Genomic DNA, 14570 nt, shown 5'->3' on the forward strand with positions numbered 1-14570 from the left:
ACGAGGTCAGTACCAAGAGGGTTTCTCATACAATGTCGGTGTATATTATATATACACGAGGTCAGTACCAAGAGGGTTTCTCATACAATGTCGGTGTATATTATATATACACGAGGTCAGTACCAAGAGGGTTCCTCATACAATGTCGGTGTATATTATATATACACGAGGTCAGTACCAAGAGGGTTTCTCATACAATGTCGATGTATTTTATGCACTTAATCTATGTCATAACAGGGCAGATGAAGTATTATCTGATCAAGCCATGTTTAATCTCAAACTCTGATAATTGGTACATATCTGAGCAGTGGTAGCAACACTGAGCGACATATCATCTGTGTTGGATGGAGGGACGTAACTCAGTTGCCTGCCATACCGATGGCTCCCCTCCCAGACTACTTCACGCCAACCTAATGTCCATACAGGCCTTTACAGAGGAGCTGTCATCTCAGACCACTTTCATCATAAAGAATGGCGCGATTATATTATGTTCTTTTTCTATTTTTTGATACCGAAACACGCATATTTTAAGTTCCGACTTGCATCATGTTTATTCATTACGAGACATTGATTGGCTGTAGCCGTCAGTGTGACGACCGCTTTTATCCCTCAGTCCAATTTACATACGCTGAGCAATGTCGCGTGATGGCCTTCTTTCAGGTTTAGTCATTAAAACATAGCGCGTCAAAAACAAGTATCTACGGTTTTCAGCAATTAAAACGTTTGCACAACACAGTACACCGTAATACATGTATAATTAATATCTGTAAGCAGCTGGACAGATACTTAGCTGAGCAGACATATTCTCTAATCATATTCAAATGAGTACTGGAATCGTCACAAAAATTAGGTGTTTTTAGTAAATATTTGTATGAATCCAGAGCACTCGAGACCCAAAATGTATACCTGACGCTGATTCTCAGAACATACACCTTGTATTCCACCTTGGACTACCCCCACATGACACCTACATCCACCCAGCTAACAATTTCAGGTTGTCACAACGTTATGCTTTCGATCGTTGTTACAACGTTATTCTGTGGCCTCCAATTTACGTACATTCATTTTACGTCGCTGGCTAAAGTTGTTTTTTTTTTGCTAACGTATTGTACATTGTCTTAACGTTCTATTAATGTTAATAGTTGAATAGTTTTCCCAGTAGTGAACAGTACATAAGAAACAAAGCTGAAATCCACTTCAATGTTTATTCGTCACATTTGAATGTTGTTTTGGTCGTGTGTTTTCTGAAGTTGTAGCTGAATAGGGAAGAAAGAATCTCAAAGTGAAAGGTTTACAGAAAACTCTATCGTGACACCAAGTTATAAGAAACGTTGTTATAACGTTGTGAGGAGCCCAAAGCATAACGTTTCCTCAACGTAACCTTGCGACGTTGTTATTTCGTTCTGGCATAACGTTATAATACGTTATCAATCTACAACCAATCTACAACCTTCCCACGATGTTTCAAAAACGCTGTGTGTAAGCTGCATCCAGTGACAACAAACACGAGCTGCATCATCTAGTAACAAGACAGAGCACCTGCATCTAGTGACAACCATCAACAGCTGCTGAATGTGGCAATACACACCACCTGCATCTAGTGACAACCATCAGCAGCTGCTGAATGTGGCAATACACACCACCTGCATCTAGTGACAACCATCAGCAGCTGCTGAATGTGGCAATACACACCACCTGCATCTAGTGACAACCATCAGCAGCTGCATCTAGTGACAACCATCAGCAGCTGCTGAATGTGGCAATACACACCACCTGCATCTAGTGACAACCATCAGCAGCTGCTGAATGTGGCAATACACACCACCTGCATCTAGTGACAACCATCAGCAGCTGCTGAATGTGGCGATACACACCACCTGCATCTAGTGACAACCACCAGCAACTGCATCCAGTAACAACCATCAGCAGCTACTGAACGTGGCAATACACACCACCTGCATCTAGTGACAACCATCAGCAGCTGCATCCAGTGACAACCATCAGCAGCTGCTGAATGTGGCAATACACACCACCTGCATCTAGTGACAACCATCAGCAGCTGCTGAATGTGGCGATACACACCACCTGCATCTAGTGACAACCACCAGCAACTGCATCCAGTAACAACCATCAGCAGCTACTGAACGTGGCAATACACACCACCTGCATCTAGTGACAACCTGTGTCACCCATCAGCAGCTGCATCCAGTGACAACCATCAGCAGCTGCTGGATGTGGCAATACACCATTAACAAGTTGTAACAAGAAACACACAGATTAGTGCTACAGGCAAGCCTGACCCTCAAGCATGTCCCTATTTGCCATAGATATCAAAGGTTGAGGTTTTCACACGTTTCTACTGTATTAATCTACAGCGTACATGCGTGAAATAATTACATCCTAAGAATTTCAAATTAATTTTTCAAAGGTTCTGAAAGTCAATTTTCCAGATGGTGGAGTAAGTCCTCCCCAGGATAAGCATTGGAACCGTGTATGCAATACACACTAGCTTCCACAAAGGAGATTATGCTGGTATTCCATGATCCTGTATGAGCCGAGCGTATCTCAAGTACAGCGCAGCCAGTCAATGTAGGTAGTCGTATCTCTGTATTCGCACATGCAGGGCTCACGGCGCTTTACTGATAGAAACAGCAGATACAAGTCCACAGAGTCAGTGGGATTACAAAATCTTCACTTTCTTAACTTTATTACAGAGTTATTTTGAGAGCAATTATATAATACATTTTATGGTCGTTTTGCATGACCCAGAATTTGAGTGGGAGAGACCCAGTTCCGTGCGCAAGATGGTATACGTTTTATAAATATTTATGATGAACAGCTGGCACGATATGTGCAATCGAGGTGAAAGTCCCGTGCTGGAGGTCACAGGAGAGAGAGGATATGCATTGTCATGAGCTAGGTAATCGAGATTCTCTGGTGGACAAGCTTGTGTTGGAGATGTGTCACAACAAGGCGGTAGGTATTACATATTCATAGCTATCAGTAAGACCGTTTCCTCACCTCTTAGCTATCAGTAAGACCGTTTCCTCACCTCTTAGCCATTCTTAGAGCTAATTAACTCCTATGTTTGATTCAAACCGATGTAGAAGAATATGTTAAGAGCCATATTTCGTTTTACCTGATTATGTCTTGAAAACCTTATATAAATAATATTGCAATTATGCTTTGGAAAGCAATCGTCAGCATATTTTCCTCCCAACGCTAACGGCATTTGTCGTTTTGAATGAATAAAGTACTATTTAGAACATTAAGTACGAAATTTGATAATATAGCTCATGTTCGATTACTTAATGTGCTTGAGAGAAACCAAATGTCACGTCTGAGACAGCAAATAACCGATAAGCAGGAACGACATGTATTCGCATCAATCTCCACAAATCCGATGTTTCCGAAAACAGGCGGTTTGGTCATACACAAATACAAATGTCTGATGACTCTGTTTCGTCGATGCAATTTCCAAAAGACTACACTATTACTGTCTCATTCTAGTGTGTTTACGTGCTGAGTACGTGACATCAGTAACCCCTCCTGCAGTAAAGTAGCCCTGCTCCCATGGAGCAAGCCCAGGATGCAGGCGGCCAGGAGTGGAACAAGTGTGGAACGCTGATGTATATTTAACCAGAAAATAACCCAATGTGTAAAATAGCAATCGTGCACTATTTTAAGTATACGCCAAAGAATTGATTTTGCCTTCTCTTATTTGGTAAAGCATGTGATTTGATTCTCCTTCCTTCCATCTGGTCTAAGGGCAAGCATTACTTGTCAGTTTTCTCAGGCATGTGTTTGTAAGAGCGTTACAGGATCATATCAACGCACGACCATTCCATGTTAGAATGCTCTTATAACGTCCCTTAATATTAAATCACGACACTTAATGTAAAATATATCAATAAACCTGCTCGTGTTGAACCGGTCCAGTGTTAAATTTGATCCGTTGTATTTTGCGTCTACTAATGATTGGAGACTTTCCGTGTTTCCGAGAGTAATGTAGTAAGGCAACGAGGGCTGGAATTACTTTAAACACTGAGGGAACTGATGTTCTTGCTCTCCCCTCAGGTGTGTATATGTGAGTGTGCTGCGTCACGATTCTCAAGGGCTTAGACAGACAGATTCATTTAGTAATGTTAGGCCAGTGGCTCATAATACAATTCAAATAGCTTCCTGGCATTCCCGAGCATGCTCTTGTACGCACAGTTTCGACAATATGTTGCAGAAAGTAAGCAATAATGTTTACAACAACACAGTAAATCAATAATACAGGAGATCAATAGAATGGGAGTTACAGAAGTAATGAGGAATGTCTCTATTTGGGTTTTTTAAATCTACCAGTAGCATCCAAGACAAGTAACTTATTTTAGTTTTACAAACCGTTTGTCTGTTAAATGGAAAGCATTCTTGCCGTACAGATTCGTGCCACTACAGACTACTGTAAAAGAAACCTGTGAACAACAAAACAAGCAATATATATATATATATATATATACCCTACCATCTGTTCCGTCACGGTCTTTGTCTCAAGGGGATATATGCCTCCAGGACCAGTGGTCCTCTCAAGAGGATATATCCCCCATGTTCTCCCAACGGGGTCTACTAAGAGGTATATCCCTAGAGTTCCGGTGGTTATCGCAAATGAATATTTTCCGTATGTTCCGGTGGTTCTTTCAAGGAGAGATTCCCCTGTGGATCCGGTGTTTGTGTCAAGGTATATATCCCTGGTGGTATGTTGTTGATATATAAGCTACATGTCCCTAGCATCCCGGTGTTTGTTTGACAGATGTACTCCGGTGTTTCTATCAAGATCATGTATCCCTGGTGTGGTCCTCCGGCATTTCTCTCAAGTGAATATGTCCGCTTTGTTCTAGTGTTCTCTGAAGGGATATATTCGTAATGTTCCAGTGTTTCTAGGGACATATCCCCTATGGCCTGGTGTTTAACACATGAGGATATATATCTACTGTCCCGGTGTTTTTCTCAGTATAATATATCCCTGGTGTTCCAGTGTTTTCCTCAGTGAAATATACCCCTGGTGTTCGCTCTCAAGAGGATATATCCTAGCTGCTTATATCACTTTGTATGTGCATCTACACAACTTCCCCTAACGTATTCTGTATTCTATGTGAACTTGAAGAAAACCGAACTTCATTACCATGTTTATAGAAGGGACAACCGTTATTTAACATATGTTTCCTTCAGGACGACCTACCTTCACCACAAGAAGGGTTCATCTACACCATTACTTACAAACACCTACACATGTACGACAGTATTTACACCAACCTCGAGGCTTAGGGATCTGTTCTTGTAACCTGACTCAATACAGCCACCCTTCCAGAGGGCAGTGATGCTTCTATGTTTGTAAACATTATATAAATTGATGACTGCAGACCAGATTGCTATGACCTATGCATGTTGTTTTGTCGTACAGCCCACTCCATTGCTGTTGATCACAACCTGCTTCATCGTGACTGAAGTGTTGCCATCAGTACAGGTTGCACCTGTCACAGACAAAAGAGCTTGCCAGTTAGAATGAACAAAAAATCCTTCTTATACCCAACACAATAATTCTTCGAAAATGCAATGACGCAGTTTTCTTAGTTCCTATAATGTAACGCCAACCACTGGACGTTGTGTAAAACGCTCCACTTATAAACATTTGTAACTGCATTTGTTGTTAGACTAAACAACCACCTTCTCACTGACAACTACTGATGTGGTATTTGTTTAGCTATCAAGACAACCAAAATATATCCCAAGCCATCTCTTGGGCTACTTCTAACTAGCACAGTTGACACATCACGACATGTACTGCTTTGTTACAATTATAATATACTTCTGGGAATGGCACATCTTCAAAGATTATATGTTTTTAGAATAAGATTCTATGTCCCCAATATTATATAATTAACCATTATTAAAATATAATGTTAATAATATAAAACTCTCCAGAATATAACATATCATGGCAACACCAAAACGTACAATGTATCTGTACCAAGATAAATCCAAAGGTTCTTTATTTTTAACTATGTACTATCATTGAACCATAAATGAATATATTGATGTAAATAATATAAATCAGCAGAATATAACATAACACTGCGCCATAACGTGAACCCTGGATGTGTGGACAAAACGTACAATATATCTGTACCTTGATAAATCCAAGAATTCTATATTTCAACTAGGTATTTTTCTGTGAAGCGTTCCTCCATTAGAATGCGTGTAGTCGAGTATGTGAGAAGGCGCTATTCATCTTCACTGCCAGTGTTGGTGCTGATTTCTTTCAATCTGCAACCACAGAAGCGGTAGTGATGTCAATAGCTACTTGGAGTCGCTTGTTGAATCGGGATGGTGATTGGTGGAGACATTTATCACTGAGATAGTCTTTGATCAGGTAGGACTTCCTCTTTGGTAATATATGTCATTGTTGTCTTTGGTGGACTGCTTCTCTGTTTACACATGATAATTGACTGATTCTTTAAGAGAAAAGCAAGAACATAAACTTTAAGCACTTCTGTCTAAAAGAGAAACATCAGAAAGAATTCCATCTGAATTGCCATAAACAGTATCTGCTTTTTTAATGGGCTTTAGAGATATAATGACTTGATCAACTTAAGGCTTTAACAATCATACTGAAATATAACTCCATGAATTAGCAGCACGTGTGTCAGGGTGGAAGGGTGTGAAGGAACACACAGCTTTTTACTGGAGACTCTCCATGAGAAGCTGAATCATAAATACACGGTTCGACCCCACTCATGTCACATGCTCCTTGTTAGCCCATACCGGCAAACGTTACTTACATGCCGAGACCTTCTTTATTATCAGAAAAAACACCCGATTTCATATTCAGCGTAATATTGTTTTTGACAGGGACATACTTTGATGAACTTCATTCAACAATCAATGCAACGCAGGCGACATTTATAACCGTGTAATGTATTTACTATCGTTTATCATCCATGGTACAGAACATAACAGATACTTAATCAGAAGGAGTTTAGATAATAAATACTAAATACAATACTGCTTTCATGCAGGCCAACGCTATATATATGCTCTCCTGTTACTTGGCTCAACCTGCTGGTAAACCAATCAACGTGCAGTCAGCGGAAGTGCCTCCTGCTTTATGCTATTTCCAAACATATAGACACAGAAACCTAATTGTCGAGAAATAGTTCCCAATGTTTAGTGCAACATGCCCCTTTCACTAAGGTAGTTGCGTCTATCAGTGACAGTCATGCTGGGAATCTATTTCAGTTTTATACACCGAAAAACAAGACAATCTGGCGATAACACGTCCCGGAAGTTTGGGGAGCTGAAGGTGTGGTGATGATCTTACAGGAAACACCATTGGTAATCGGTATCTGTACAGTACCTCTTAGTCTTTCCCTTCCTACCGAGAAGAGCTGGTAAACGTATAAATCGTAGCCATTTACTTTGGGTTTATGAAATAATAACAGTGGACATTTTTGTCGTTAACTGTACCAAATCAATTGACCATCTTTGTCATGGTTAACCTGTGTTTAGTCAAATGGGGTTGTTAATATTAATATCTACCTTGTCTAGATACGCTGTCAAACAATGTGAGGAAATGTGAATCATAACGGGAACATATTACAATGTACAGGAGTGATGTGGTGATAGGTTCACAGTAAGTAACAAGACGTGCCGATATCTTCCTTGTAGCAGGGAATCTCTGTTTATACACAATCGACGCCCTGCCCGAACGTGGTTTGTGCTTCAATAATCTGTAAGTTCTGTTTTCTGTATCTGAATTAGGACTTGTGTGAGCCGGTGTGTATTTTGTGTGACAGCATCCAGCAGAGAGCGGCTTCCCAACATGTAGTGTAGCCCTTACTCCCACACCTCATCACAATCTGATTCCAGTTAGTTGATCTTATACAACCTGGTCGATAACACCAGAAACTTGAGACACTTTTCAAGGACTTCATTGATAGCCCGAGTGTCTGTGAGTCTGTTATTGTTAAGAATGTGTGTGTCTGTCCTCGACTAAATCTATGTTGCCTTGTTCATATGTAGATCGATGCTTTGTGTGTGGCAGTCGGGATACCATGACAAGACGTACTTCAGGCCAGTGTGTAGACACTCCTCTGCACACGGTAATGTGTAAGGTATGTAGTTACAGATTATACGACAAATGTCCCTTGCGGAAGATACTAACATTTGAAATGGCGGGAAGGCTTTGGGACCTGCATTTACGGGTGTAACATATGCACAATACACTGTGATCATCCGTAGAAGATATCCATGTGGATCCGGTGTATTGATGTATGACATTTACATGAGATGGGCGGCTATGAGCCACATTATTCGTATTGATAGTTAGTTATTTGTGCAGCATGTAATCTCCATAACAAGCTGGTCGCGATGTAACCTAATAGCAGGTATATCTCTCACATTAGTGCTCCGTGTAGGTTCTAAATTCTTGAATTTCATAATAGCACAGTTTGTTACCGCTTCGAGACGCCGTGTGGAGGACACTGGCTCCATTTTACGACTACGTTTCACTGTATAATATGCTTCCGTAAATTGGATTTCAACTACTAGGGTCAATTATAAAGGAAAAAAACGATGATTCTGACAGAAAGTAAAATAATTGGTTAAGAGTTGATCGAGTTGTTAGGAAGTACAGCCAAGTCAGCCACGTGACTTTCCTCCTTCCGTGTATTGACCGTGGAATGTGATCATTGGTCAGTTAGCTGATGGAATCTGGACAGGTTGTTCGACCAGGGTCAGCATTTTCAGCTGCTGAGTAATTAACACGGTCTTTGATTTGTAACAAATACATATTTGAGTTCACCGTGCAGTTGATACTAAGAGTGTTTACATACTCTGTGTTTGTGCGAGCGTGCGTATGCTTTGGCACATGCGACGTACCAGGCAGCAGTGATGAGGTATATTGACAAGCGGTGTATCAGTGTGTTATGTTTGAATCAAGGCAGCAGTGATGAGGTATGTACACAAGCGGTGTATCAGTGTGTTATATTTGAATCAAGACAGCAGTGATGAGGTATGTAGACAAGCGGTGTATCAGTGTGTTATATTTGAATCAAGGCAGCAGTGATGAGGTATGTGGACAAGCGGTGTATCAGTGTGTTATATTTGAATCAAGGCAGCAGTGATGAGGTATGTAGACAAGCGGTGTATCAGTGTGTTATATTTGAATCAAGGCAGCAGTGATGAGGTATGTAGACAAGCGGTGTATCAGTGTGACTGTTATATTTTGAATCAAGGCAGCTGTGATGAGATATGTAGACAAGCGGTGTATCAGTGTGTTACATTTGAATCAAGGCAGCAGTGATGAGGTATGTAGACAAGCGGTGTCTCAGTGTGTTATATTTGAATCAAGGCAGCAGTAATGAGGTATGTAGACAAGCGGTGTATCAGTGTGACTGTTATATTTTGAATCAAGGCAGCTGTGATGAGGTATGTAGACAAGCGGTGTATCAGTGTGTTACATTTGAATCAAGGCAGCAGTGATGAGGTATGTAGACAAGCGGTGTATCAGTGTGTTATATTTGAATCAAGGCAGCAGTAATGAGGTATTTGGGCAAGCGGTGTATCAGTGTGTCATATTTGAATCAAGGCAGCAGTGATGAGGTATGTAGACAAGCGGTGTATCAGTGTGTTATATTTGGAATCAAGGCAGCAGTGATGAATCAAGGCAGCAGTGTGTTATATGAATGGCAGCAGTGATGAGGTATGTAGACAAGCGGTGTATCAGTGTGTTATATTTGAATCAAGGCAGCAGTGATGAGGTATGTAGACAAGCGGTGTCTCAGTGTGACTGTTATATTTGAATCAAGGCAGCAGTGATGAGGTATGTGGACAAGCGGTGTATCAGTGTGTTATATTTGAATCAAGGCAGCAGTGATGAGGTATGTAGACAAGCGGTGTATCAGTGTGTTATATTTGAATCAAGGCAGCAGTGATGAGGTATGTAGACAAGCGGTGTATCAATGTGTTATATTTGAATCAAGGCAGCTGTGATGAGGTATGTAGACAAGCGGTGTATCAGTGTGTTATATTTGAATCAAGACAGCAGTTAAGAGATATGTAGACAAGCGGTGTATCAGTGTGACTGTGATGTTTGAATCAAGGCAGCTGTGATGAGGTATGTAGACAAGCTGTGTATCAATGTGTTATATTTGAATCAAGGCAGCTGTGATGAAGTATGTGGTCAAGCGGTGTATCAGTGTGACTGTTATATTTGAATCAAGGCAGCAGTGATGAGGTATGTAGACAAGCGGTGTATCAGTGTGTTATATTGAATCAAGGCAGCTGTGATGAGGTATGTAGACAAGCGGTGTATCAGTGTGACTGTCTTATTTGAATCAAGGCAGCAGTGATGAGGTATGTAGACAAGCGGTGTATCAGTGTGTTATATTTGAATCAAGGCAGCAGTGATGAGGTATTTGGGCAAGCGGTATATCAGTGTGTTATATTTGAATCAAGGCAGCAGTGATGAGGTATGTAGACAAGCGGTGTATCAGTGTGTTATATTTGAATCAAGGCAGCAGTGATGAGGTATGTAGACAAGCGGTGTATCAATGTGTTATATTTGAATCAAGGCAGCAGTGATGAGGTATGTAGACAAGCGGTGTATCAGTGTGTTATATTTGAATCAAGACAGCAGTTAAGAGATATGTAGACAAGCGGTGTATCAGTGTGACTGTTATGTTTGAATCAAGGCAGCTGTGATGAGGTATGTAGACAAGCGGTGTATCAGTGTGTTATATTTGAATCAAGGCATCATGCTCTGGTATTCACCCCATGTTATGACGCTTTAACTGGGATGAGGTGAATTGATTCGTTGTGCTTGTGTTGGTTGGTACGTTCTGGCATTCCCTGGCGCTGTATACATTCAGATATACACATGGAATAATGTATCGCAACACCCCACATATTTCATAGTATCAATATGTTACCATTAACCATAGCAAAGGAACTTATTCAAACATCAATTTAACTAACTATTTGTATAAACTGACCCTAAAAGATTAATTGCATGGCAAATCTAAACGCCAAACAAAGGAAAGCTGTAGTTTATTCAGAGAAGCAAATATGTAAGAAAAATGACTCTTTCTGTAGTGCTGATAACGATGACCTTATGACGTGACCAACAAAGCTGCATACAATGCTCAAGGATTCACATAAGCACAATGACAATATCTATTGTAACCTCCATCAACTGCAATAGCATCAATGAGCCTCCTCCACGCTGACTGTATCAGACTTTAAATTTGACGTTGAGGTATTATTCATTCGTTATGGAGGGCTTGCTCCAATCACATTCAAACTACAATCACAGAGAAAAATTACCGGTCTTCCTATATGCGAGCAAAGCGAGCAATGGTTGGCACCGTACTCCCCTTGCATGGTTCGAAAAATATGACAATGTTTAATGTCAAAATAAAATATCGCCACCATCAAAGGTAAACACCCATTTCCTTAAGGGATGTGCTCTCAGATTTCCACCTTCATGTTAAATAATTACTCACGTAAGCTATATTCCATTCAACATTTTAAGCGATACTCGTGGCATATCAAAACGCTCTTCGTCTCCATTACCCCTGCCAGCTTCCGGTTCGACGGAGTGAAGGGACTGGGGAATTAACTCTAACTATACTTGTTGAATCACATGTCCGCCTTTGGAATACTAGCAGAGTTGCTTCCCTTGCTTCCATTCACGTGCTACGTCAGAAGACAAAAGGTGAGAACCCGGAAGTACAGACCCCTTCTCCCAACAATCATTCTGTCAACTGTCAGAAGTCTACGGCGCCAAATAAATGAAATTGAGGCTTGTGTAAAGTATATGTATGAGTTTCGAGAAAGCTGTCTCCTGTGCTTTACGGAGACGCGGTTGAACGGGACTGTGGACAACGCAAGTTTGGAACTCAGTGGATTCGGATCGCCGATTCGACTGGATAGACATACGGCAAGCGGGAAACGTGTTGGAGGAGGTGTGTGTGTTTATGTAAACGAGCGCTGGTGCAAGCAGCACGTGGTTCGAGAATTTATCTGCAACAAGGACATTGAACTTTTGTGCATTTCACTCAGGGCCTATTATCTTCCGAGGGAATTCGGACAAGTTTTTGTGACCAGTGTATATTTTCCGCCGGATGCTAATGTGAAACGAGCTGCCGACACTATTCACACCAATATGGACTAACTTAATGATTTTTCACCAGAGGCACCAAAATTCATACTCGGAGATTTCAATGCAAGTGACTTAAAACATGTTCTGCCAGCATACCATCAGTATGTGAAGTGTCCGACAAGATCTAGAAAAACTATTGACTTGTGCTATGGTAATGTGAAAGATGCCTACAAATCTTTTGCAAAGGCTCCGATTGGGACTTCTGATCACATTACTGTTTATTTAATTCCTTTGTATCGTCAAAAATTAAAGTCAGTCCTAAAATATGTAAAGTCATGGACGAACGATTGTTCAGAGCAGTTGAGATGATGTTTTGATTGTACAAATTGGGATATGTTTGAACATACTAGTGATAATTTGAGTTTACAAATACTGTAATTGATTATATAAATTTCTGTGTAGAACACATTGTGCCAGTCAAATGTATTAAAATATTTCCTAATAACAAGCCTTGGTTAACTAAAGAGTTCAAATCAGTTTTAAATGAAAAGAAAAGAGCTTTTGTACAGGGGACAGGGTCAAGGTTAAAGAGATTCAGAAAGAGATTGCTTGTTTAACAAGGAAGTGTAAAGATGAATACAAATCAAAGATTGAAAGACATTTTTCTGTAAATAATTTACGTAATGCATGGAGTGGCATCATTGGATCAAATATTAGAGCTCGACAGTTGGAATCCAGTGATGATTTATCGTTTTCAAATGAGTTAAACTCCTTCTACTCCCGATTTGATACTAGGTATTTTTCAGATGAAAGGAGGCTTGTATTTGAATCGCTTCCACCTTGTGAAATGTTGAATATATCGACAGATGATGTGATTAATTCGTTCGCTAAGACAAACCCACATAGATGTTGTGGGCCTGATAACTTGTTTGAGATTGTTCTTAAGGAATGTAGAGTGCAACTGGCTGTTATTTTTCAAAAGCTATTTCAGATATCAATTACTTTTCATAATGTTCCTATTCTTTGGAAAACCTCTAAAATTATTCCGTTGCCAAAAAAGAAAAATCCCTCTGTTAATAATGAGTTCAGACCTGTGGCCCTAACCTCTATTGCCATGAAATGTTTAGAACGCATTGTTAAGATCTTATTGCTGAATGAAATCAGCCATGTTCTTGACCAATTACAATTTGCATACAGAGCAAGGCATGGGGTAGAAGATGCAACAATCCCCTTGTTAAACAACATAATAAGCATTTAGAAAACTATGGTACTTAGGTGAGAATAATGTTTGTTGATTTATCATCTGCCTTTAATACTATTCAGCCTAATTTGTTAATTGATAAACTTTCCAAAATGAATGTTAATTCTAACATCATCAAATGGATTAATTCATTTCTAGTTAACAGCCAACAATTTGTACGGGTTAATAATGTGAAATCATCAGTTGTAAACACATCAACTGGCGCTCCACAAGGTTGCGTTATTTCACCAATTTTGTTTATATTGTACACCAATGAATGTGTATCCAACGCAGAAACATGTTCTACAGTTTGTTGGTAGGCCTTAATAGGGAATCAGAATTTAGTTACAGATCTGAAATTTCAAAATTTGTAGAATGGTGTAAATAAAACTTTTTATTTTTGAATGTGCAAAAACAAAAGAAATGAACATATATTTTAGAAAAGGTAAGTCAACAATAAATGCTGTAAGTATTGAAGATAATGAAATAGAATGAGTAACTGAATACAAACATTTGGGTACTGTCTTAGATTCAAAACTCTCCTGGACCGAAAACACTGAGAAAAAATATAGGAAAGGACACAAGAACGCTTGCATTTTTTGTGGAAGTTGAAACATTTTAAAATCGACCAAACTATCATGAAGTTATTTTACAAAACTTTTATTCAAAATGTCATAACCTTTAATTTCTTGAGTTGGTTCGGGAACCTGTCTGTCCAGAATAGACTCCAGAGTAAACTCTCAAAAATCGTAAATGCAGCGTCTAAAATTATTGGACTTCCTATCGAAAGTATCGTTAGTTATTGTGAGCAGCAAATTTCAAAATAGGCAAACAAAAGTTTAAGTGATCCTACTCACATACTGTTTTCGGAATATTCATCATTACCTTCTGGACGCAGGCTGCGTATGCCGACTTTAAGAACAACAGGGTTCGCCACTCATTTGTTTCAGTTAGTAGTAGTGTATAACAATAAATTCAGTGAATGATTTGTCTTCCAACTGTCCAAATTCTAGTCAATATCAATGTTTGTGTAATAATTTGATGCATTTATATCCTGAATATTTTAACAATCGTTTTATGGTTATCATTTGCAATGTTATATATGGCTGCTTTATCTTATCTTATCTTATTGTCCAAAGTCTGCTTTACTTTATCAAGTCTAATCCGGACCTTTCGCGATGATTT

General features: G+C 39.7%; 1 protein-coding gene across 3 annotated transcripts in view; it reads left to right on the forward strand.

The window, feature by feature from the left end:
* Nucleotides 1–14570, forward strand: part of LOC124278528 (alpha-1A adrenergic receptor-like) — a 201604-nt gene that overhangs the window by 115235 nt on the left and 71799 nt on the right. For 2 of the 3 annotated variants that reach the window (XM_046714257.1, XM_046714254.1), the window contains exon 2: nt 8065–8156. The gene's annotated coding sequence lies outside the window, so the exon portion shown is untranslated. Of the gene's footprint in view, nt 1–2861; nt 2977–8064; nt 8157–14570 lie in introns of those variants that run through there. The other variant, XM_046714255.1, reaches the window with a different exon arrangement.

The sequence above is a fragment of the Haliotis rubra genome, unplaced genomic scaffold, assembly GCF_003918875.1.
Source record: "Haliotis rubra isolate DU_JTF1 unplaced genomic scaffold, ASM391887v1 Scf239, whole genome shotgun sequence".
Taxonomy (NCBI): domain Eukaryota; kingdom Metazoa; phylum Mollusca; class Gastropoda; order Lepetellida; family Haliotidae; genus Haliotis; species Haliotis rubra.